The sequence below is a fragment of the Grampus griseus genome (assembly GCF_964374135.1).
Source record: "Grampus griseus genome assembly, chromosome: 6".
Classification (NCBI taxonomy): domain Eukaryota; kingdom Metazoa; phylum Chordata; class Mammalia; order Artiodactyla; family Delphinidae; genus Grampus; species Grampus griseus.
The window spans coordinates 89,993,424-90,018,715 of record NC_139000.1 but is presented as its reverse complement, the minus strand read 5'-3'; the positions used below and the strand labels follow the sequence as shown (position 1 = coordinate 90,018,715).

The 25,292-nt window shown below is 49.7% G+C and overlaps 1 long non-coding RNA gene and 1 pseudogene across 5 annotated transcripts in view; both read right to left on the bottom strand.

Annotated features, from left to right (window-relative positions):
- Positions 1 to 1,551: 1,551 nt before the first annotated feature.
- On the bottom strand, positions 1,552 to 2,942 carry LOC309824187 (serine/arginine-rich splicing factor 3-like; annotated as a pseudogene). Its single transcript has 2 exons — positions 2,894 to 2,942; positions 1,552 to 2,368 (listed from the first exon to the last, which is right to left on the bottom strand). The product of its transcript is annotated as a serine/arginine-rich splicing factor 3-like (transcript).
- A 2,028-nt stretch (positions 2,943 to 4,970) lies between these two features.
- The window catches only part of LOC309823620, a 42,394-nt gene continuing 22,072 nt past the window's right edge, over positions 4,971 to 25,292 (bottom strand). The window contains exons 6-13 of one of the 4 annotated variants that reach the window (XR_014296845.1): positions 25,130 to 25,253; positions 15,471 to 15,789; positions 12,682 to 12,772; positions 11,446 to 11,703; positions 8,626 to 8,825; positions 8,130 to 8,262; positions 6,971 to 7,701; positions 4,971 to 6,283 (exon numbers count right to left, since the gene is read on the bottom strand). This is a non-coding gene — a long non-coding RNA (uncharacterized lncRNA). The remainder of the gene's footprint in view (positions 6,284 to 6,970; positions 7,702 to 8,129; positions 8,263 to 8,625; positions 8,826 to 11,445; positions 11,704 to 12,681; positions 12,773 to 15,470; positions 15,790 to 25,129; positions 25,254 to 25,292) is intronic. The other 3 variants (XR_014296846.1, XR_014296847.1, XR_014296848.1) reach the window with 3 other exon arrangements.

Sequence of the window (25,292 nt, the reverse complement as noted above, 5' to 3'; positions counted from 1 at the left end):
CTAAGTGCAGCCCGAGGCTGCAGACTTCCCACCGTGGTCTTCAGCTCCAGAGCAAGCCACCTGCAAACCAGCCACATCTTCCCAGGGGCTGGCAACTCTCCTTTGCTACTGATTCCAAGACACATCCAGATAGCACAAATGTGACCATGAAAACAAACTCAGGCATGTTCAAATCAGGGAAATAACATTCTTATCTCTGTTTAGTAGTTGCTTAATTTTAGAATAGCTTAGAGTTACAAAAAAGTTGCAAACATCTGTACAGAGTGTACAGAGTGCTGTGGACCCCCGACCCAGTACCCCTATTTCCAACACGTTAGTACTTTAGTACGTTAGTACGACATGCTTATCCAACTAAGGAACCGAGATGGATACGTTATTATTAACTAAAGTCCACACTTTACTAGAATTTCCCTAGCTTTCCCCTAACATCCTTTTTCTGTCCCAGTCTCCTCTGGGCTGTGACATTTCTCAGACATCCCTGGGTTTTAATACCTTGAAAGTTTTGAGGAGGACTGGTCAGGTATTTTGTCCCTCAATTTGTTTGTCTGTTGGTTTTCTGATGTTTTTCTTATGGTTGGGCTGGAGTTACGGGGTTTGGGGCGGAAGATCCAGACACAGATAAAAATGTCATTCTCCTCAGGTCACATCATCAAGGATACACACCATCAAGGATACACACATCAAGGATACACCCCATCAACGGGACTTGTGACAAACAATTTTACCCTTGATCACCTGGCCGGTATCGTCTTTTTTTTTTTTTTTGCTGCGTTGGGTCTTCATTGCTGCACACGGGCTTTCTCTAGTTGCGGCGAGCAGGGGCTCCTCTTTGTTGCGGGCACGTGCTTCTCATTACAGTGGCTTCTTTTGTTTCGGAGCACGGGCTCTAGCTGTGCGGGCTTCTGTAGTTGTGGCATGGGGGCTCAGTAGTTGTGGCTCCCAGGATCTAGAGCACAGGCTCAATAGTTGTGGCCCATGAGCTTAGTTGATCTGCGGCACAGGGGATCTTCCCGGACCAGGGCTCGGACCCGTGTCCCCTGCATTGGCAGGTGGATCCTTTTTTTTTTCTTTGTTCCTTTTGGAACCAAAACTTTAATCCCAAGGAGTCTCACAAAACATATTACGAATGACAGCATGAAAAAAAATTGCACAGTAACTCAAAGTTCAGCTCTACAATATACTCTTCATCTGGCAAGACATTGGTATCTTGATCATCTCAACTTCCAAAAAACATTACAAAGAGCTATGTATTCATGTACGGCAATCACAGAGGGGACTTATGACCTAACTCAAAGGGAAACTAACTTCCTTGAAACTTCTTAGATTCTAAACTCACTGGACAACCTCTTGTCCAGTGTGAAGACTAGTGGAATTCTTAAACCTCTAATCTAGGGTAAGGGTGCGGCTTTCATTTCTACCTGCTGGCTTGCGTTCACAGCACCTTTTAAAGACTGCTTGCTTAACTACAGCTGCATACCATATCCCAGCTACAGAAAGTCTTTTCAATGTTTGCCAGTGTTGCTTCCATAATAATAAACATCACACTTTAGGTGGGCAGGAGTTAGAGTTTTATTCTCAGTCTAGGCAAGACCAAAAATTCAAAGCAAATTCAATTTTGCTTAAGAGAACATTGTAAAGAAACAATTCTGCATATTACATGCCTCATATGACCCATTTCAAACCATAGAGAATGACACCTTTATGTGTCACTGTCCCAAGAGACAAACAAATGTGAACAGCTAAAACATTTAAAAAGTGCATCAAGCTTCGGAAGTCTCAAACGAAACTTGAATTTTCTGTACATACTCCTGTCAAATGAAGTTATTTCCTGTGCACCACTCCTCTTGCAAAGTGGTCTGCTATTTCCTTTCATTTGACCTGGATCGGCTAGGAGACCTAGAGAAAGATCGGGACGGCTTGCGATTTCTCTCCTGGGACAGTGATCTCTCTCTTCTCCTATATCTACTAAAGGGACCTGCTCTGGCTGCGGGAGAAGCTTCTCCGTCTTGGACATCTGTGGTGAGGGGGAGGACTCCTCCTCCGATAATCATCTCGAGGGCGACAACCCCAAGAAGGAGGCGGCCACGATCTCGACTTCTCCTTTCCCCATTGGACAGGTCCACTCTTACTCGGCAGCCACAGAGTGTTCTCCCGTCTAGTTCTCAGACAGCATCCGCTGCATCTCGGGGATCTTCATTTTCAACAAGAGCGAAGCCGGGAGGGTTTTTAGCAACCCACACACTTTGGAGTGGTCCATAATATCCTAAAGCTCGTTCAAATTCACTCTTGTTACCACTGTTTCCAAGATTCCTTACATAAACGTTACAGTCCAATGGACAGGAATCCCGATGCAAGACCCTCCTGGCTCCTGGGTTTCATGGGCCACAGGGTGATCCCGGGCCTCTAGAATCTCGCAGCTGAATTGGCTCGCACAAGCTGTCCTGTGGGGATGCTTTTCCCCCTATGTGTCCAGCCCGGGGCCCTGCTGTCTAGGCCCGACCTCCAGGGTGACAGGGTGAACCCCAGGTCCCTGGAGCAAACACTCAGAGCCCTGGTGACCAGACTCAGGGGGCTGGGGCGGCAGCTGGACATGTGTGGCCACCCTGATGGTGTTTCGCCCCATCTGCAGTTCCAGTTCCAGCTGAGAAAGAGCCTCGCTGTGTTATTTTCTCCTGGTTGTGTAAGGATCCCCGGTGTCATTTGACAGAAATGTACATGGTGTGTTCTTTCTCTCTTTTCTGCCTGCTTCCTCTCGTCCCTCTCCCCCTCCCTCTCTCCCTCTCCCTCTGTCCCCCTCTCTCTCTCTCTTCCCTCTCCCTCTTTCCTCTGCGTCACTCTCTTTCCCTCTCTCCCTCCCCCCTCCCTCTCCCCCCTCCCCGTCCCTCTCCCCGACCCTCTCCCAACTCCCTCTCCACCTCCGTCTCCCCCTCGCTCTCCCACATCCCTCTCCCTCTCCCCTCCCCCTCCCTCTACCTCCTCTGTCTCCCCCGTCTCTCTCCCGCCTCCCCCCTCCCTCTTCCCGCCTCCCCCGTCCCTCTTCCCTGTCCCTCTCTCCCTTCCTCTCTCCCTGTCCCTGTTTCCCTGTTCCGCACGCCCTCCCTCTACCCCTTTCCCTCTCCCTGTCCCTCCACCTCCTTCCCTCTCTGGAGAGGGAAGGAGGTGGAGGGACAGGGAGAGAGAGCAGGAGGGGGGGAGAGAGAGAGAGAGGGAGGAGAGGGAGAGAGGGATAGAGGGAAGGAGCGAAAGACGTCTCTCCCTCCCTCTATCCCTCCCTCCCTTTATCCCTCTCTCCCTCCCTCCCTCTATCCCTCTCTCCCTCCCTCTCCCTCTCTCCCTCTCCCTCCCTCTATCCCTCTCCCTCCCTCCTTCTCCTCCCTCTCCCTCTCCCTCCAACTCTCCCGCTCCCTCCATCTCTCCATCTCCCTCACTCCCTCCCAGAGACGGAGAGATGGAAAGGCAGAGACAAGGGAGAGGGAGAGAGGGAGAGGGAGAGATGGAGGGAGAGGGAGGGAGAGGAAGAGAGGGAGAGAGATATGGAGAGGAGAGGGAGAGAGGGGGGGGAGAGGGAGAGGGAAAGAGGTCTCCTCCTCCCTCCCTCTCCCTCTGTCCTCTTTCTCTCCCTCTCCCTCCCTCTCTCCCTGTCCCTGTTTCCCTGTTCCGCTCTCCCTCTCCCTCTTTCCCTCTCCCTCTCCCTCCACCTCCTTCCCTCTCCATAGACGGAAGAAGGTGGAGGGAGAGGGAAAGGGAAAGAGGGAGAGGGAGAGCACAAGAGGGAGGGAGGAGAGGGAGGGAGAGGGGGGAAAGGGAGAGAGGGATAGAGGGAGGGAGCGAAGATGTCTCTCCCTCTCTCCCTCCCTCTCTCCTTCTCCTCCCTCTCCCTCTTCCACCAACTCTCCCTCTCCCTCCATGTCTCCATCTCCCTCACTCCTTCCCACATAGGGAGAGATGGAGGGAGAGGCAGAGATAAGGGAGAGGGAGAGAGGGAGAGGGAGAGATGGAGGGAGAGGGAGAGAGGATGAGAGAGAGAGGGACGGGCGGGGGAGAGAGAGAGAGAGAGAGAGAGAGAGAGAGAGAGAGAGAGAGAGAGAGAGAGAGAGAGAGAGAGAGGAGACCGGGAGAGGGAATATGGTCTCTTCTTCCCTCCCTCTCCCTCTCTCCTCCGACTCTCCCTCTCTCACCCTCCCTCCGTCTCCCCCTCTCCTTCCCTCGCCCTTTCCCTTCCTCTCTCCCTCTTCCTCCCTCTGTCACTCCCTCTCCCTCCATCTCTCCCTCACCCTCACTCCCTCTCAGGGAGGGAGAGATGGAGGGAGAGGCAGAGACAAGGGAGAGGGAGAGAGGGAGAGGGAGACCAGAACAGGGAAACAGGGACAGGGAGAGAGAGAGGGAGAGGGAGAGAGGGAGAGAAGGAGGAGAGAGGGAGAGGGAGGGAGGAAGAGACCTCTTTCTCTCTCCCTCTCTCCCTCTCCCTCTCCCTCCCTCTACCTCTTCCTCCCTCTCCCTCTCCCTCCATCTCTCCCTCTCCCTCTCTCCCTCTGCCTTATCTCTGCCTCTCTGGGAGGGAGTGAGGGAGATGGAGAGACGGAGGGAGAAGGAGAGTTGGAGCGAGAGGGAGAGGGAGGAGAAGGAGGGAGGGAGAGGGAGAGAGGTAGGGAGAGACATCTTTTGCTCCCTCCATCACTCTCTCCCACTCCCCCCTCTCCCTCTCCCCCCTCTCTCTCCCTCTCCCCCCTCCCTCTCCATCTCTCTCTCCCTCTCCCCCTCCCTCTCCATCTCTCTCCCTCTCCCCCCTCCCTCTCCATCTCTCTCTCCCTCTCCCCCCTCCCTCTCCATCTCTCTCTCCCTTTCCCCCCTCCCTCTCCATCTCTCTCTCCCTCTCCCTCCACCTCCTTCCCTCTCCAGAGACGGAAGGAGGTGGAGGGAGAGGGAGAGGGAAAGAGGTAGAGCCAGAGCGTGCGGAACAGGGAAGCAGGGACAGGAAGAGAGGAAGGGAGAGAGGGAGAAGGGGAGAGGGAGAGGGAAAGGGGGAGAGGGAGAGGGGGAGGGAAAGAGGGAGAGAGAGAGAGGGACAGGGAGAGAGGGAGGGAGAGAGGCAGGGGGAGAGATGGAGGGAGAGGGAGAGGCAGCGAGGTAGAGGGAGAGAGGGAGAAAGGGAGAGAGAGAGGGAGAGCGGTAGAAGTGCTGAGGAGGGGGGCTCCCTCCCCCTCCCACTCCCATCCTCTCCCTACTGCTTTCTCTTTTCTCTGCTTCAACAAACACCAGGCGCCTTTTAGATCAGCCCTGAAGTCAACGTTGATGCTTGGACAGCCTGACCTCCCCGCTGACTTCCAGCCCAGGACCACCGCTGGGAGATGAAGTCTGCGGGGCCCTGGGCGCAGGCTGCACAGACACCTCCCCTGATGCCCAATCTCTCCCCGTTTACGAGGCAGCCGACACTCCCCTCCCTGACTCCCCAAGATCTGGGGCCTTTTTAGTATGTGTCGATAATGCCATTGAGCTACTATCTAACTCTTCCACGAGGACCCATCTCCCAAAATGCAGTGGTTTTCAGCCTTGGCTGCACTAGAGAACCCCCAGGGAAGGGAGAGACGTCTCTCCCTCCCTCTCTCTTTCTCTCCCTCTGTACTTCTGTCTACCTCTCTCCCTCTCCCTCTCCCTCTGGGGTGATGCCCGATGAGCTCAGAATCGCAGATGGCCCCCCCATCCCCTCTCTGTGGCTTGCATGGGGGATGCACCTTCTCACCGTGGCCCGGGCATGGCCTTGACAGTCAGACATCGGGTCCTGCGTGGACACTTGTGTTTGTTCCATAGCGCAGGTGGCTGCAGTCTGTGCTTCTGTAGATGGGGGCTGTGCGTGAGCCCTTCATCTTCCCCGCAGACACCACTGGTGCTCGCTCGGCCTCGCGGGTGATGCGGGGGGCACGGGGGACAGTCTTGTGTCCCCACCTTCTTGGGCTACAGACAGGCCACGCTGGTCCCGTGGTGACTGGGGGCTCCCAGGAGAACCCCACTGCAGACCGGAGAGGTGGCCCCAGAGAAGGTGGCGTACGCCTGGGGCCGGGCCTCATCAGTGAGCCACGGGCCACCTGCAGCAACAGCTGTCTCACCGTCCAGGGGCTGGGTGTTCGGGCGCCGTGGGGTTGAGCCACTGTCTGCACGGCAGCCGTGTTTGTCTTGTTGAGCCCGGGGAGGCCCCTTGGTGGCTCCTGGAAAGACTGGCCACATTTCTTCCTGCCCTTGGCCTTAGAGCCCATCACGTTCATGCCGTTTCTGGTTCCAAAAGGACCTGTGTTAATAAAGACCATGTGTTAGGACAGCACCAAAGTGTCTAGAAATCCGGGCCAGGAGGAGGAGGGAGGGGGATTGGCTGTGCCCGCCAGTGGCCTGGGAGCCCTGCCCGCCTGCAGAGACCTGGCCCGGGGCCCGCGGGGAGGCCGTGGCCCTCGGTCCCCAGCGCCTTCCGTCTCTGGGTTCCAGGAGAACTGCGTGATCCTCAGGGAGCTGGTGAGGCTGCAGGCCCTGAAGTCCCGCCTGCTGGGGTTCCGCACGCATGCCGACTCCGTGCTGGAGATGAACATGGACAAGACCAGCCAGGTGGTGGCCACTGTCCTAGGTAACACCGCCTCCCCCTGAGTCCCAGTGGGGACGGGGTCAGGCGGACCTTGACCGGAGACCCCACTGTGTCAGCCCTTGGGGGTCACCTTCCCAGACCCTTCATTCTGCCTCGAGGGGCGCGGGGTCGGGGGTGGCTGGGGGGCCGCCCCAGGGACGTAGCCGCGCCTCTCCCCTCCGCCCGCAGGTGAGCTGGCCCAGAAGCTGAAGCCCCTCGGGGAGCAGGAGCGGCCGTGATCCTGGAGCTAAAGAAGGCTGAGTGCCAGAGGCGGGGCCTGCACTTTGAGGGCCCCATCAACGCCTGGGACCTGCGCTACTACATGAACCGGGGGAGGAGACGCGCTACCACGTGAACCAGTACCTGCTCAATGAGGCTTTCCCCATGCAGGCGCTCACACGCGGGCTGCTGGGCATCTCCCAGGAGCTGCTGGGGCTGACCTTCGACCTGGAGGAGGGCACCAGCATGTGTCATGAAGACGTGAGGCTCTAAACGGTCTGGGACGCGGCCTCGGGCAAGGTCATCCATCGGCAAGTTCTACCTGATCTCTATCCTCGGTGCGTGTGTGGGGGAACCTGTCGGCCGTGGGCCGGGGCTCCTCTGTGGAAGCGGGGCCCCATCCACGTCCCTCCGCAGGGTGGGGAAGTCCGGGCACGCGGCCTGCTTCGGCCTGCAGCCGGGCTGCCTACAGCACGATGGGAGCTGCCAGATCGCCATCGCGGCCATGGTGGCCAACTTCACCAAGCCTACGCCCAACCTGCCCTCCCTGCTGCAGCATGATGAGCGGGAGACCAACTTCCACGACGTCAGGCACGCGATGCACCAGCTCCGCTCCCAGGCGCAGGGCTGCAGGCAGGGGGCGGGGAGGGCCCGGGCGTGCGTGGTCCTCAGGCAGGCCCTCGCCATGGGATTCTTCCACTGACATCACCCCGCACGTGGTGACGCCCTCGGTGTCAGCTTCCATCATCAGACCCCAGGCACTGGGCGCATAAATAACGGAAATGGATGTCCTCGAGGCTCTAGAGGCTGGAAGACCCAGATCAAGGAGTCAGGGCTGGTTCCCTGCATGTTAAATACATGCACTCAAGAGTTGCCTTGGAAAAAGACAAAAGAAAAGAAAGGAATGTTGCCTGCAAGTCTGCTGACAGCCGGTGATGAGAACCAGAGGGAAGGCTCTGGGGCCGGGGGCGCAGTGCCCTGTGAGCTCGGGGGCTGCTGCCAGTCTCCGTGGAGGCTCAGCAAGTCCCCGTGACTTCCCCACGTGGGGGGCGCCAGCTGAGCGTCTGGGCCCAGGACCCACTGCTCGTTCAGTCTTCCTGTGGTCAGCCCTTCATCCTGAGCGCGATGCTCTCACAGGCTGCACCGGGGCATGTGGGGACAGTTTACTGAGCTGTACAGACGTCACTACTGCTTTGGACCATTTCCGTCACCCCGAAAATGTCCCTCACGCCCTTAGCTATCACTCCGTCCCCTCGCCAGCCCCTGACAACCAGGAACCCACTCGCTGACTCTGTGGATCTACCTGCTCTGGACGTTTCTCCTCAGTGGGGTCACGCCCTGTGTGTCCTTCTGTGTATGACTTCTCTCGCTGAGCATCGTGTTCTCGGGGTGTATCGACGCGGCAGCGAGCGTCAGGGCTTCACCGCGTTGCGTGGCTGAGGGACGTAAAGACGACAAGAGAAAAGAAAAGAACGTTGCATGCAAGTCTGGTGACAGCCGGTGACGAGAACCAGAGGGAAGGCTCTGGGGCCGGGGGCGCCGTGCCCTGGGAGGCCCTGGCGCTGCTGCCAGTCTTGGTGGGGCACGGGCAGCACCGTCCCTCAGGAGCTGCTGGACAAGCTCATCAAGTCCCGGGAGGCCAACCCAGATGCGGCCGGACCGAGGGAAGGGAAGGGGGCTTCCGGTCTGCCCGGCTGGAAAGCGCGGCCTGGACACGGTGCCAGCCCCCCGTCTCCTTCCTCCCGCCCCCCAGGCCTCTTCCCAGCCATGCCAGGTAGCCAAGCGCGCACCGGGCTCACCTCAGCGGTCGGTTGGCGGCTACTGCCCAGGTCAAGAGGATCGTCTGGTGGTGTGTGAATGGGGACCGACTGACGGGCTCCGGCCGAGGCCCGCTGACCTCTGGCCTCTTCCTGCCACGGTTCCTTGGCTGGTCCCTCCAGCTGTGGCCCGCGGAGTCCGAGGGTGGGGTGGGAGGCTCTGCACATGCTTTCTAGAGAGCCTGGAAGAGGCAGGAGAGGGCTTCATACCCCGAACAGAAGGCATCGACGAGGTCTGCCCGTGCGTGTCGGTGCGGACACGCGGTTCACTCCCTCGTGAGCGCTTTAACCAGCGATCTCCCCGTGGTGGAGCGCGAGCCCCGACTCATCTCTCGCAGCCTCGGCAGCTGACCTTGTAAGAGGCTTAGGAGTGAACCCTCGTGAGCTTCAGCAGAAAGTCGGCAAAGATTTATTTGTGTCCCTCCACTGAACTGCCAGCAAGGTCCCCGTTTTCTACAAGTGTTGGGCCAATACTCTCTCTAGTGGCAGGGGACTCAGACAAGGCTGCTTTGGGGCCCCCACCCCCGTTCTGGGGCAGGGGCACTGAGCGGCCAGGGAGCCGGGCAGGAGCCCCTCCGCGTGTGTCCCAGTGACCCACCTGCCTGCGACCTTCGGCCGCCTGGCAGGAAGCTACGACGCCCAGTCCTGTGGCCAGTCATTCCTGCAAGAAACACTGGAACCAGTTTCTGCCAACCCGCCAAAGAAAAACGACTTCAAAGGCAACGTGGTGTCACAGGAAGGGCTTGTTTCTGTGTTTCTTTGTTTTTAGTTCATTAGGCCTCACTTAAAATTCTGATTCCACAATGCACTTGCTTTGGGATCTTGAACAACACTCATAACCTCTGCAAGTTTCAGTAGAGTAAGTTTATGTGATTACCTTCATCTGTAATATCCCTGTGTTGCAATCTTAATTAATTCAGATTAATTCATCTTAATCTTAATCTCAAGTTCAGATCAAAGACTCGTTCCTCTGTGACTTCTCCTCTGAACTGATTCAAAAGCCTCCTCTCCCGTCCTCATTTGGCTTCGCTTCTCTTCTGGAATCTCATAAGAACTTCTATGACCTCTCTGGTTTTTTGTTGTTGCTGTTGTCTGTTGGTTTGGGTTTTAATTGAAATATAGTTGATTTTCAATGTCGTGTCCGTTTCAGGTGTACAGCACAGTGATTCCGTTTTCAGATTCTTTTCCCTTATAAGTTATTACAAAATATTGAGTACAGTTCCCTGTGCCATAGAGGAGATCCTTGTTGTATCAACTCTATGCCTTCTTTGAATGACCGTAGCACTTTGTTGTCTGTATCATTTTTATGTCTGTTGTGGCTTTGTGACTGAAAATGAAAATTTTCTATTTGTTCATGTCCTGGCCCTTCCTTAGAAATGTGTTCATTTACCTATTTCATATTTATTGACTACATCTTAGACACCGTGTTAGCTGCTTGTTCTAGATGTTAGTAAAACATAGACCTTCCTGCTCAAAGGGTCACAGTATTTGTGGGAAAACAAACAAACGAACAACTTACGTCTCAAATAGCTTTGTACTTCCCAAAGAGAGCACACCTCGTAGGTACAATAAATGTATGTATTATACATAAATGTATAAATAGTTAATGGCATTAAAAACTTGAGATAACTGCTTTTCTATTCTGAGGAAATGATGATAATATTTCACCAGGAGCTCAACACCACTCTGAGAATGAGGGCTTAATCCCCGACCTGGCTCACTGCATCGCTTTCTTATATGAAAATAGACAAGTCTGTACATGCTCTCTACAAAAAGGCTTATCTGGCATGAATTTCAGATAGCAAGAAGAAAAATTCAAGAGGTTCAGAGAAGCATCCAGAAGCTCAGGTGATTGTCTGGCACTAATACAACTTGCTTGACAGGAAAAGAGAGCTGTAAATCTCACAAAATTAGATGATCTTCTAAGAATTTCAAAACCGCCTGCTAGTAATTAGAAATCCTAGAAGAACCGCTTCTTTTAAAGCATACTGATAATATGCTTTACAGCTTAATATTCAGAAGCCTATGTTTTGGCTAAGTGAGCTTCAGGAATGAAGGAAACTTGTGGTTCAGTTCCATCTACTCTGGAACCTCTGGTCAAAACACCTACTTCTGTGCTCAGCCATCTTATCATCTGTAAAATGGAGGCAACTCTAAGAAAACATAGTTACAGAGATGTTGCACAGTTTCCTGTGTCACTGTCTTCATTTGTTTCAGAAAACCAATAACGTCTAAGCTACTACTGCAAAGAGTGCAGTGTTACTTGGGGTCATCTAGTGCAGCTCTGTCAAAGTAAAGAAAAGCAAAGGGGCCTAGAATAACTATAATTTTCCCAAGAGGACACTATTATTTTATGGCAAATCTGAGTCAGGAACCCTGATCTCTTTGATGCCATTCCATTGTTCTCTCGTTGGGTTCTCAGCAACCCAGAGAAAGAAAGAGAAATAAAACTCCTATGTGCTGTGTCACTGGTACAGGACGTGGCAAGATTGGAATTGGAGAACTACATATTAACAGGTATTTGGGGAATTCTTCAAACTAATTAAGATATATACCAGGTACATAAAAAACAGTTATGTTTTCCCAAGATGATTCTGTGGAATGAACAGAACTGGTAACTGAAGGTGCCTGTGTGCTGCAGTTCCAAACAGGACGGGTGAATGCTTGTTTTCTGGCACCTTTAAGACTCCACCCCAATATACACATTAAAATAAAATTAACATTTCAACTGGGTCATATTTAATTCTGCATGCTCTTGTAAGTCAGCAAAATAGTCCATATATCATTTAAGTTGTCACTCACTTTCTTTTCTTTTCTTTTCTTTTTTTTGCGGTACACGGGCCTCTCACTGCTGTGGCCTCTCCCGTTGCGGAGCACAGGCTCCGGACGCGCAGGCTCAGCGGCCATGGCTCACGGGCCTAGCCGCTCCGCGGCATGTGGGATCTTCCCGGACCGGGGCACGAACCCGTATCCCCTGCATCGGCAGGCGGACTCTCAACCACTGAGCCACCGGGGAAGCCCGTCACTCACTTTTTAACTTGAGTTTTAATTTCTGAAAGTCTTTCCAAACACAAAACAGAGGTGGGAAAATGGTATATGGGAAGCTGCAGAGATGAAATAAGCTTACTGCATTCGGCATAAAGATGAATACCCAAACAACTTCTGCATAGCTGGAAGTGTCCAAATCTACTATCTTCGTTTTGTAGTCAAGGCTTCCGGAAAAATATGCTAACCGATTCCTAATTACCCAAATGCCCCATATCTGTTTCAGTAAGTATCATTATATATTATGGAAATTTTTCTCAGTGACAGAGAAAGACATCCTGGCCGAGCATCCCCCTGCCCATGACACACAGATGATGGGTCTCAAGCTACCTTGAAGGCGTTGGAGCCCACTTTATCCATTACTAATATTAATGGAGGACAAAACTTCATATTCTGTTTGCTCTGTGTTTGTTAAATCACTTCTTCCCCTCATTAAGAGGGATGACACATAATTGAGTCTGTAGTGTGTGTATCACTGGAAACTGAACACATTTTTGTTGGTTTTATTAACGTCATAGGTTTCTAGGGGGGGTCTACTAAATAACTAAGGCTAGTTTCACAGTTACAAATAAATTACGATGTAATTTTGAATAACGTAAGCTCATCGTAAAGGAAGGATACTGAGAGTTGCTACTACCCCTTCCTTGAGGGGCTCTTGTAAAGCACTAAATCAAGTAACAGAGGTTTATATGCATGCATATATTTTCAATGATATTTGAACACACTTGAAAAGAACTCTACGGAATGCATTATAAAACCTCGATGCTGTGTGTCCCTAGTTCCCGGCTCTCTCGTTCAAACTATTTAAATGAACAAAATGTTATCTATTAGGATAGCTATCAGAGTACTCCAAATACTACTTCTTGCAGTACCCTGGCCCAACCATTTGCCTTCCTCTTCCCATTAGTCCTTAATTCAGAAACCCCAGAGATTTGTTCAGTAATTTATGAACATATTTCTTCATTCAGCCAAGAAAACTGATGGATCCCTTACCAAATTTCAGGCACCCTTCTTCAGGATGTTTTCTAGGCATGTTCAGGAAACACAGCAGTGATTAACACAGATGAATATAGCCTCTCTCGAGCTGAGGGGAGAGACAAAAGTAAAGAAGCAAATATAAAATCATAAGTGTAAATACGTAAATAAAAATTGAATAAATGGGTAGAATAACTAGTATATCAGGTAAGTGCTGGAGAAAAACAGCAAGCAGGGAAGGCGGATGGAGATTGTTAGCTGGTAGGAGGAGGCTGCGATCGGAAACTAAGTGATCACTGAGGGCTTTCTGGGGAAGATAAAATTTACGAGGGAACCTAAGGTTGTGAGAGGGAGCAAGGTGCATATCTGGGAAGTGAATAGTACAAGCAGAGGGAACAGTCAGATGGAAAGGCAATGAGGCAAGAGTGGGCTTGGAGTATCCAAGGAGCAGAAAGGATGTCAGTGTGTGGAAAACAGAGGGCGCAAAGTGGAGAGGAGAAGGAAACAGTCAGAGAGGAAACAGAGGCCCAGATTTCTAGGGCTGTGGAGGCACTTTGAGGACTTTGCTTTTCCTGTGAAGAAGCCATTGAAGAGACTTGAGTGACATGATCTGACTTATGTTTTAACAGGATCTCTCTGGATGCCATGTTGATTAGAGACTGCAGGAGAATAAGGACAAGCCCCAGAAGACCAATAGTTGATTCAAATGTCAAGAAACATGTATGCCTTCACCCTTCAACTTCACAAATGATGCCATTTCCATTGAGCTATTGAAAAATATCATCTGGCTTTCAAAACAATAAACCAGAAGGCATTTTCTCACATAAGCAAGGTCACAAACAACTGTCAGCTAAAGGTGAAATAGCAACAAATCAAATAATAACAAAAACATTTTTTATAGATTTTAAAACCTTACAAAGCATTTTCTTGTCCATTATCTAAGTTAATCCTCAAATCAACGCCATGAGATAGTTATTATTTTCCCATTAGAAGTGACCGCATATTAAATCCTTAGTGATTGCTCAAGAAAAGCTGAAATCTTGAGTGTACATCTATTAATGCCAAGGTTGGGTTTTTTACCCATGGGAACATTGGATGCTAAAATCCACAGGGATTTTCAGCTCAAGATGGCAGACTAGGAAATATATTTACTTTCTGGTCCTCCTGAAACCATGTTTAAATAAAACTGCAGAAATACCAAAATTAATCAACCAATAAAAGCCAAGACATTGTGGAAGTCATCAACCACAGAAAGATTTCAACACATTTCGAGAAGGCAAACAATGAAATGGAGGGGCCATGAATAAAATAAGGAAGAAAAGACTACCCTAAGTAGGGTCTGCACAAAGCCAGGCAGCTTTTGCTGAGCCCTGGTTATAGTAAAGGACAGAGGAAAGAAGAGGGGCTGAAAACAAGGAGACAAAAGTCATTTTAGGAAAAAACGTTCACTTAATGAGCTCCAGGGAACACTCAGCCTGCTGCCATACTCACTCATGGATTACAGTGGATTGTTGGTAAGCAAGACAAGAAAACAGGGAACCAACAAACAAAAATCAAGACACGGTTTCTTACTGAGCTCTTCTCAAATGAGATCAAGAAATTATGGTTCAATGCCATAGCTGTAAATCATTTCTGCTCCTGGAGAGGTTAGAAAGGGCTTATAATAGTTACCCTTTTTCTTCAGACAGGATTTAGGTCTGAGCAAAAGCTTTTGTGTCCTCCAACCTCAAAGTTTATTGGGGATGGAAGTCCAAATTTGCTTTGACATACCATAAAAAGAATCTCACGAGCAGAGGGTCAAACTACTTTTGGAATATATGAATTATGCCCAGTGTGATTTTAAATAGATTTTAAACAAAAATATATAAATTTTCACTGATCTATATGATTCTGGGTTCTGAAACTTCTACATGTTACATGCCTGATATATAACACACAATGTCAGTCCCAGGAGAGAGAAGACACTCCAATGAAGCAAGCCAAAGAAACAAGATTCGAACAAGGTAAAGTGATGTGTAGACCAAGACCAGGATTTTTCAGTTCTTTCCTGTCATGCTGTAGCTTCCAGCTCCTGAATGACAACACATGTTTCCCTTGTCCTAGACACACAAGAGTATGTCTCCTCTATGGGGCCTAAGAAGCTCTAGAGTTACATATGTGTAGTAAAGAGTGGACCCAGCCGGCATACTCACAATGACCAAATTGTGTTGATCGTACTTTATTTTAAACCAATACATCGCTCCATGCTGAAGTTGCAATCAATGATATATTTGCTTTCTAGACATGAATGAGATGCCTTACTGGATATACTCCAGGAAGGCCAGAGAAACTGGCTTCTAATCCATACAGAATAATTCATTGATGAATTCCTTTCAGGAGAGCCCCTGATTTATCTAGAATATAAGCCTTACATACCTGGATCCTTCAAACTAGACCAAAGGGACAAATCTAGGCTGCAAGCCTCAATCAGAAATGTGGGATGGTGCTATGCTGACAACTGGTGGTCCCTGACCTATCTTCTGAGATTAGAACCCAGTGTGGTGGATGACCAATTCACGCGTTGAACAAAAGAACACCTCCTACAGGGCAGTGTATGTGTTCATTACAGGTATGGCACTTAGGGCTAAAAGTAACACATGAAGCATATATGATAAGGAGGCACCAGAGTCCAGAGCACGAGCTCTGGAATCACACAGGCTTGCTTCGAATCCCGGCTAAGCCACTACCATCTGTATACCCTGAAGAACAGTCGAAGGTTTAAATGTTCTTTTACCAAATTTCGAAAAACAAGCGAAGAAAGAACCTACCTGCCAGGAAGGGACATCGTGGGGTGCAGCATCCAGTCGCATCAGGGCTCTGCATCCCCTGCTCAGAAACCTTCACCGCCTGGCTCATGGTGATGCTGGCAGCTCAGCAGCCCTGGAGAAGGCGCTCCTGTCTCCAGGGCTCGCGGACAAGCTGGGGAGGTCCACGGAGGTGGCGGGCCACAGCCTGGCAAACTCTGGGTGCCTCCTCCACTCAGCTCTGGGCAGGCTCTCGCCTCTGGGCCCCGTTGCGGGGAAGGGCTGGCCGATACATAGCCAGGGCTGAGGGGTCTGCAGAGCCGGTGCCCAGGCAGGGTGAGCCCTGGAGGAGAAGACTTCCACAGTCCCCAACAGTCTCCGCATGGTGGCCCATCCGGTGCCAAATACCTGCCACCCACAGCGACAAGTCCCAGCCGCTAGAAAGCCCACAAGGGGTCGGGCTCTTTGCCCTCGGGCCGGGTTTCTCCAGGGCCTGGGCTTGTGTGGGGCCCCCATACCACCCCCTGACCCGCCCTTGCTCTGTGACACGTACAGTGCAATGTCAACACCCAGGCTGAGCCGGCCAGTGTTCAGTGCGTGCTAGACCTTGAGAAGACTTAGCAGCTAGGGAGAAGCTCTCCCACTTTCACTCGCTTTTCTCAGATCAGGCAGGCAGCCCATCTCACCCCAAAGCTATGGACACCACACCTCCTTCCCAGGCTATCGTTTTCCGTTCTGCCCCTGTTGTCCCTTTCCATTCTGCCCCCCTTTTCCCCAGCACCCCATTTACGGCTTCGGGTGTCATCGGTGCTGCAGCAGGCAGCACCTCTGACCCCGAAGCTATGGACACCACACCTCCTCCCCAGGCTATCGTTTTCCGTTCTGCCCCTGTTGTCCCTTTCCATTCTGCCCCCCTTTTCCCCAGCACCCCATTTACGGCTTCGGGTGTCATCGGTGCTGCAGCAGGCAGCACCTCTGACCCCGAAGCTATGGACACCACACCTTCCCAGGCTATTGTTTTCCGTTCTGCCCCTGTTGTCCCTTTCCATTCTGCCCCCCTTTACCCCAGCACCCCATTTACGGCTTCGGGTGTCATCGGTGCTGCAGCAGGCAGCACCTCTGACCCCGAAGCTATGGACACCACACCTCCTTCCCAGGCTATCGTTTTCCGTTCTGCCCCTGTTGTCCCTTTCCATTCTGCCCCTCATTTCCCCAGCACCCTATTTACGGCTTCGGGTGTCATCGGTGCTGCAGCAGGCAGCACCTCTGACCCCGAAGCTATGGACACCACACCTCCTTCCCAGGCTATCGTTTTCCGTTCTGCGCCTGTTGTCCCTTTCCATTCTGCCCCCCTTTTCCCCAGCACCCCATTTACGGCTTCGGGTGTCATCGGTGCTGCACCAGGCAGCACCTCTGACCCCGAAGCTATGGACACCACACCTCCTTCCCAGGCTATCGTTTTCCGTTCTGCCCCTGTTGTCCCTTTCCATTCTGCCCCCCTTTTCCCCAGCACCCCATTTACGGCTTCGGGTGTCATCGGTGCTGCAGCAGGCAGCACCTCTGACCCCGAAGCTATGGACAGCACACCTCCTTCCCAGGCTATCGTTTTCCGTTCTGCCCCTGTTGTCCCTTTCCATTCTGCCCCCCATTTCCCCAGCACCCCATTTACGGCTTCGGGTGTCATCGGTGCTGCAGCAGGCAGCACCTCTGACCCCGAAGCTATGGACACCACACCTCCTTCCCAGGCTATCGTTTTCCGTTCTGCGCCTGTTGTCCCTTTCCATTCTGCCCCCCTTTTCCCCAGCACCCCATTTACGGCTTCGGGTGTCATCGGTGCTGCAGCAGGCAGCACCTCTGACCCCGAAGCTATGGACACCACACCTCCTCCCTAGGCTATCTTTCTCCGTTCTTCCCCTCTTTTCCCTTTCTATTCTGCCCCTGTTTTCCCCAGCCCCCCCCCATTTACGGCTTAGGCCGGCATCGGTGCTTCAGCAGGCAGCAGCTCTGACACCAAAGCTATGGACACCACACCTCCTTCCCAGCGCTGTCATTTTCCAGTCTGCCCTGTCTCCACGTAGAACCGCTACCTATTTCACACGGCTGTTCCTAGTTCTGGGAACACACCACTCACTGGTAGCAATGCCTCAGCCCATGCCTCGACTCATTTACCTGCAACGCTGGCCAACAGATAGACCAACACTTCAAAGTTATGACAGAAAGTTGAGTAAGTTATACGCTTGGAATTGCATTTATTATTATTAACAAGCACAACTGTAGTGCTTAGACTATAACAAGTAATCTTCTAAGTGCTTAGCAAATATTAACTCACTTAATCCTCATAATGGCAACCCTATAGGTAGGTAATGTTCATAATATTCACCTTTTTGGGGGGAAACTGAGGCCCAGAGGGGTTGAATAGCTTGTCTAATGCCACACAGTAAGTAGCGGGCAGAAACCCAGGATGAAAACCAGACCGTCGAGACTTTCATCACTTTGCTGTGTCACCTTAATAGATGTTGTGGTTAGGGAAGGGACTAAACTGACAAGACTCTGAACTTGAGAAGGGAGAAATTAGAAAGTGACTGATCCTAGAAACTAGAGAGGATTTCAGCTCAGAAATTTCTGGTGATGAGACCCGGAAGAACAAGAACATGGTTGGATTATTAACTTGGGGTAGTATCTGAATCCATTGAGAAATGGTTTTGTCTTGTTTTTTTTTTTTAACTTAGAAAGGCCAGTTGGATGAAGATTAATGAAAAAAAAAAGTAGAAAGGAAAAGAGGAAGGTGCCTGAAGTGAGACATAACCTCTTCCCTGTAAGTACTACGGGTGGGTGTCCTGTGGGAAAGGATGGAGCTCTCTCTACAGGTTTGTCACCAGGATGAACAAGGAGGAACATGGCAACCATTGTACTGGTTTTGATGATTCCTCAAAAACCAAGGCTTTAGTTTCCAAGAACTACCCACAGTAGCACACCTACCGTGTGTCAGACATGCCACCAAGTGTGTTTCCAGTCACACATTTTAATTGGAGAAATAGTTCCTATGAGGTACGCATTAGTTCCCTATGGCTGCTGTAACAAATTACTACCAATGAGCTTGCGTAAAACAAAACACACTCATTCTCTTATGGTTCTGGAAGACAGAGGTCCAAAACCAGTTTCCCTGGGCTGGAACCAGGAGTTGACAAGGCCGTCCATCCACCTTCTAGAGGCTCTAAGGGAGAATCTGTTTCCTTGACAGCATTCCTTGACTTCTGGCCACATCAATCCAACCCCAACTTCATCATCACATTCTCTTTGGAGTAAAAACTCCCTCTGCCTCTCTCTTACGAGAACACCAGTGGTTACATCTGGGTCCATCCAGGTAGGCCAGAAGAATCTCCCCATCTCAAAACCCTTACTTTCATCCCATTGGCAAAGTCCCTTCTGCCATTTAAGGTGACATTCACAGGTTCTGGGGATTAGAAGGTGGACATTTGGGGGCAATGGTACTATTCAGTCTACTACAAGGTAGATACTATTATCTTCCTCAGATGTAGGAAATGAAGTTTAGGGAAGTAATTTGTCTCAGGTCTACAATTTCCAGAGTAGAGATTTAAATTCTGCCAGTGAGACTTTAGGACACACTCTAAACAACTTTAACCTGTGTCCTTAATTACTGCATAATCCTTGGTTAAGAGTCACACTTAGGTATCAAGACCCAACTGAATATAACACAAGTACTGTCTCCTCTTTCACTATGTTTGCCTGGTGTATTTATGAATCTTGCCCAGAGCAGAAGAGTTCAGAAAATTGTTATGCACCTTTACTAGGAGAAAGCATTTACTGTTTGATGTGCACGGAGTAATGGAAGGCTATTTAAAGTAAAATAAAATAAAATAAAATAAAATAAAATATGCCACCAAATCGTCAAGTGTCACAACAGAGGTAACCCCGTGGGAGTCTTGAGGAGACTAAAATTATCTCCAATTGTGCAGGTGAGAAAAGTGTCACTAAAGGCAGTTGTAGTTCAGCCAAGCCCTACGGCACAGAAGTAGGAATTTGGATAGGTACGAATGGGAAAAAAGACATTTTAGGCATGGGAAACAGTTTAATGCTGAATGGATGAGAAATATACGTTAGACCTTTCTAAATCAACTGGCTTATTATTAACTCAGTAAATCAGATTTGGTCAGTCAAACTAGCTTTAGCTGATTACTTATCCAGGGCATAGCTGTTGAGAGTAATTTTTGTCATAGAACAGTAAATAAAATTGTTGAACTATAACTTTAGGCTTGCTAAGTGAAATAGATTGCTCTAGCTGATGTTCAAGTGACTTACTTGGGACTATTCACGAAATTGGGGGTTAACAACTGCTTAAGACAACATAGAGAATTGATCTTAAATAGTACTTGAAGTAGTTACTGTGTAAAGTATCTGTTCAGTAGCTCATGGTAAATGGATGTTTATAATCCCCACTGGACAACCAACTGCTTTTTTGCAAATGGTAATGTGAATTGCTGTCGCATAAACTATAGTAATGACCACCTATCTAATTTGTTGTCCAAACCAGAAATCTTCTAACAATACTGGTCTCCTAATAAAAGTAAGCATGAAGCTAACACACACTGGGTGTCTCCCGTGTGCCTGTGCATGCATCTATATCTCACTGAACCCCCATAACAGCCCCCAAGAGAGGGACTCTGAGTGTCCCCATGCTGCTGGTGGAGAAACAGGCACAGGAAGGTTCAATAGTCTATCTACCTAAGATAACACAGAGGGTGGGAGAGCCTGTTTTTAAACCATCTGCCTCCAATTCCAGGTGCCAGGAGCCAGATTCAGCCTACAGGCCTCTTCTGCTCATCTGGAGGCGAACCCATGTGTAAGGATTAGTCAAATCCTGTCTTCAATCCTCAAGGTAGCTTGAACACTTGCACGTCCTCCAAATAACATGTAGCATAAGCAATAAGATGTTTGCCCCGGGTATTGGCCAGGAACTTGGAATCAGCTGTGTCTAGTTAGGCTGAGCTGGTTGAGACTGGAGAGGACCACCGATCTTCCACCTGGGCCAGTGCCTTTTGACCTCCTGCCATCAGAGGGCCGAAAACTACAGCCTGAGAATGTGCTGAGCCCCGTAGCCTAGTTACGCCAGCTCAGAACAATGACGAGCACACCTTTTTCCAATCACCTTTCCTCATGCTCCCTATGCCTCATACTGCCCTGCTTCTTTATTCTTTATCCCATAGATACCCCAAGCCCCTTGCCTTTGGGGAGGCGGATTTGAGACCTATTGTCACGTCACTTCCTCGCTTGGCTGCCTTGTGAATAAACCTCCTCTTTGCTGCAAACCTCAGCGTGTCAGTGTTTTGGCTTGCTGCGCCTCAGACAAAATGGTAGGGAGCTGTGGTAAAGGTCCCTTGCCTGTGAGGGAAGCTGGTTACTAGTAGTCACGTTGCGGATGTTTTCTCCTCCCGGGGTGGGGGGGCAGACGTCCTGCTCTTCCAGAAAGAAGGGAGAAAGGCAGGAGCTGGACCCTTGCTCTCAGGGTCACCGTCACCTAGGAGCTCGTTAGAAGCACAGAATCCAGGCCCCACCCAGAACTACTGAATTACAGCCTGCATTTAACAAGATCCACAAGAGAGGCATACCCATAGTAAAGTTGGAGAGGCACCAAGCTGGAGTCCACGTAGCAGAGAAGCAGACAGGATTCTAGACCACGCAGAGTGTTAAAGGCCAACAGTTTGTTTTCTATTCTCAAAACAATGTTTTTGAGCCATGTTTATGAGCAATGTCCCAACTTGCTTTTAAGGTTTCTTGTGTGAAGAATGGATTGGAAGGAAACAAGATATATGGACACTGGTTAGGACCTCATTGCAACAGACAGGCAAGTTCGGTATTAGGATGTTGAGGAAGAGTTGACAGATTCAGAAGAAATTCAGGAGATAAACTGAAGCGGGCTTAATGGGGTATGAGATGGAGGAAAGGAAGGTCTTAGGGAATTAAAGGGTTTACTACACGTATGAGCAAAGCCTCAAAATTAATCCTTTGAACGTACAGAGGTAGAGCTCTCAAAGGACACCGGTTAGGAAGCAACTGTACGCCCTTTATAATTCCAAGAGACGACACAGATCAACTGTTGCGATGGAAAATTCGGCGGTACCGGTGCCTTTTTTCACTCAAACTTAGTTCCAGTGACTATTACTCACATTTTCTGTGCCTAAACAACACAGCTTGAGGAACTGAAGGGGATTCCATCCTGGTAATTAAGGAGGGTCCCCAACACTGACAGTCCCATCTTAAAAAGCAGTCCCCCTGCATTTTACCCGAGGAGCAATGGCCAGAGCCTCCCTTTTAAAACGATGGGGAGAAACCAGAACATCACACACTGTCCCTTTCAGCTACTGTGAACTGAGCCGCGAGACGACCAGTACCCCCTAGCACAGCGCGGACGGGCCAGCGCGCGGGGGCCACTGTGACAGGCGACAGCACAAGAGACGAAGCCCAGGCCCAGGGGCTCTGAGCTCCACCGGCAACGCCCAGGGGCCAAGGCGTATTACCTTTCCGGGATGTGCTTCCCGCCCTTCCTCGTGGCCGACGAACTGGCTCATGTCACCCCCAAGATACCGCCCACCCAACGCCAGGACTGCCAAAGGCGCCAACCCGGCCTCCCCGGTGCCAGCACAAGGCCACGAACCACAGGCGCCTAGGCACAAGCCCACGCAGCTCGCGGACCTCCTCCTACCGCGCATGCGCCACCGCGGGGCGTCTCGAGATGACTCTCAGCACGCAGGCGGATTAACGCGCTTGATTGGTAAAGAGGATTCTGATGCCTGCAATTTCCCTCCTTAGCCGGAGGCTGGGAGCACACGTCCATTAGTTCGTGTGTGTACCCTTCAGAATTCCAATCATACGGGACATGGAAAGTTGTCCGACTCTCCCAGTTCCTTGTGTGGTTCTTCCAGATATTTCCCAAGTGCTTACATTCACACTTGTATCTTGTATGTAAGTATTGGTACGTAACAGGTATCCTGTAGTTTACAGAAGAGCAGCACACTAGACACATACTATATACATAGTCTACAATGTGTCTTGGATAGTGACGCTGTTATCTTTCTAAAATATAAACTTGGCTGGATTGCTCTGTTGCTTGAACATCTTCACTTAGCACAGAATACAGCCCAGGTTGTTAGCATAGCATTGAGAACTCTTTATAAACAAGTATCAGTCTGTCTCTCCAACTGAATTAGAAGTTCAAACTATGACTTCCAAGGACCTACATCATCCACCTCCCTCCTTTGCCCTGCCAGCCTCCCCTGATCTCATTCTCTACTGCCCTGCCCTCACTCACTTTCCCCTGTCCAGCCACACTGGCTTCCTTACTATTCCTCAAACATGCCAAGCACAGTCGTGCCTCAGGGACTTTGCACCTACTATTCCTTCTGCTTCAGAACACACCCTCCCACCCCATCTCCACTCTCCCAGAACACACCCTCCCACCCCATCTCCACTCTCCCAGAACACACCCTCCCACCCCATCTCCACTCTCCCAGATAGCCAATGGCTTCTCACTTCAAGGCTCTGCTCAATCGACATCTTAATAGAGGGGACTTCCCTGATCACCTACCACATTCCCTCACCTCTTCATCTTCTTTTGTTATTCTCCAAAGCACTTACCACCGCTTGACACTCCATATATTGACTTATTTATTCATCTCTCTCCCCCACTAGAATGGAAAGTACATAAGGGCAAGAACTTTGTTCTCTTCCTACTTCCTAGAACAGTGCCTTCAATTTAGAAGGTGTTATACAACTATTTGCTGAAAATCAATGTATGACTTCTTTGCCCTTTCACACTACCCTCTAGTCACACCAGAGGCTGCCCCTCCAGAGCACAAGTTCAAGCCCTGTGCCTTCTGTACCTGTCCCCAATACCTGGGCTGTCCTTTCCTCATTCCGGCAAAATCCTCTTCCCCCAAGCCCAGCTCAAACGCTGTCTCCTCAGTCAGGCCTTCCTCACTTTCTCCTCTATATTCCTGCTGCACTTGATTCTTTTATCATAATTAACCCACTTATACTCACTACATGTTTCTCTTCCTAGATAACTGTAAGTTGCTACTGAACAAAGACTTCTACTCACCTCTGTATCCCCGTGCCCTAACAACAAACCTATAAGGCTCTCGGTGTTTACTGAAACAATTTATTTTCTGAGTCTCTACCAATCCTAGGGAGTGCATAGTATAGTCTCCTCCTCATTACCAGTGAGCCTGGCACCTGTGGGAGGGCCTTACAGCAGAGGAGAGTCACCAATGGATCATAACTAAGGTCCTGAGACTGCAATGGCAGACAGCATGGTGAAGTTAGCCCACTGCATGCAGAAGACCCACAGAGGAGTCAGCATATGCAATGGACTACACTTGGTATAACATGTGAACAATCAAGGTTTACAAACGTGTTCTCATGCACTTGTAAGGATCTTCTAGCCCACGCGGAACAGACAGAACACACACAAAGGAGCCTGGAGGAAGTGAGTAGGCCGGCAGCTGCGCCCTAACATCTTAAGAGGGAACATTTCTGTGACTACAGTTTAAACAAATCAGATAATTTGCCTCCTTTCTAGACACCCTGGTTATCACAGGACAGGCCAAGCCTCTCAAGTTTTAAAGCTAAAGTACACGGAAGATCTGTGAAGAGGGCTTAAGATATTTAAGAGCTAGTACCTGCATTAAGCAACCAGGTTATAGAATGAAAATTTATCTTGAAATGCCTGTCTCTCCCTCTCTCTCTCGCCTCCTATCCCCTATCTTCCCACCTCCATCTCTATTCCTTCTCCCCTACTCCCTGTTTTATGTATATACGTGCATCATTTTATATATACATGGAATATTTACTGTCTGTTACGTTTATTTAATAAAGTGCACACTCCTCAGGCTAAATTTAGAAAGAGGACAAAATGAACACTTTCGCATGGGCGTCAGTGGTGTTCCAAAGACAAAAGATTCCTCAGCCTTAAAACATGGCAAACACCACGTTCCTTCTGATAGTTAGATGCTAGAAAAAGGCAAGTGGATCCTTAAAATTCACACGCTATTAAGACCTACTATCAACAGAGTAGATCTTAAAGCGGAAACAAGAAAACACCAGCCTTTTAAGTTCTTCCTGTCTGAAGATAAGAATAAGAGGTGGTAGTGTTCTTCCTCACTTGCACCGAAGTGTAAAAGCGGCAAAAATATCTTCAACACATATATGATGAGGAAGCCGCTCTTCTGGTCCACTCTGTTTTGTTTTGCTTCTAGGGATCTGTCTCACTCGGAACCTTTGCTTTTTGTTTTCTCTTTTATGTACGCTAAGAACCCGAGAGTCTTAACCTTTTCTTCCACCTCTCAACCAATAAATAGGACACAAGAACATTTTTATGTTTTCATGTATTTTCCATTCAAATTTTTAAAAAAGAGATAAGTAAGCTAGCTCAGTTCATATTTCTCACAAAAATCACTTTCCAAACTAAACTAAATTGTTTGTGACCATAAACAGGAAAAACACCGTACTCTATTAGCACCATCTGACATTTCCACCTTAATGTTACCAAACACAACTTGACACTAATGTCAGAACTATTAAAAATGTTAAAAACCCCCAAGCCCACTCAAAATGCATACCAAAGTTCAGGTAAAGGAAAAACAAAAACAAAAACAAAAGCAACTCACCGTTATCTTTATGTTCTTTCAGAAACCCATTAACAGCACACTGGAATTTAAAACTAGCGTCGTCATCTGACACCTGATGCCCAATTGTACAACTTTTTAAATAAGGAATAGTTTCTGGTAAGTCCTATAAGGCAAAACCATGAAAATATGTATTATTTCCTTT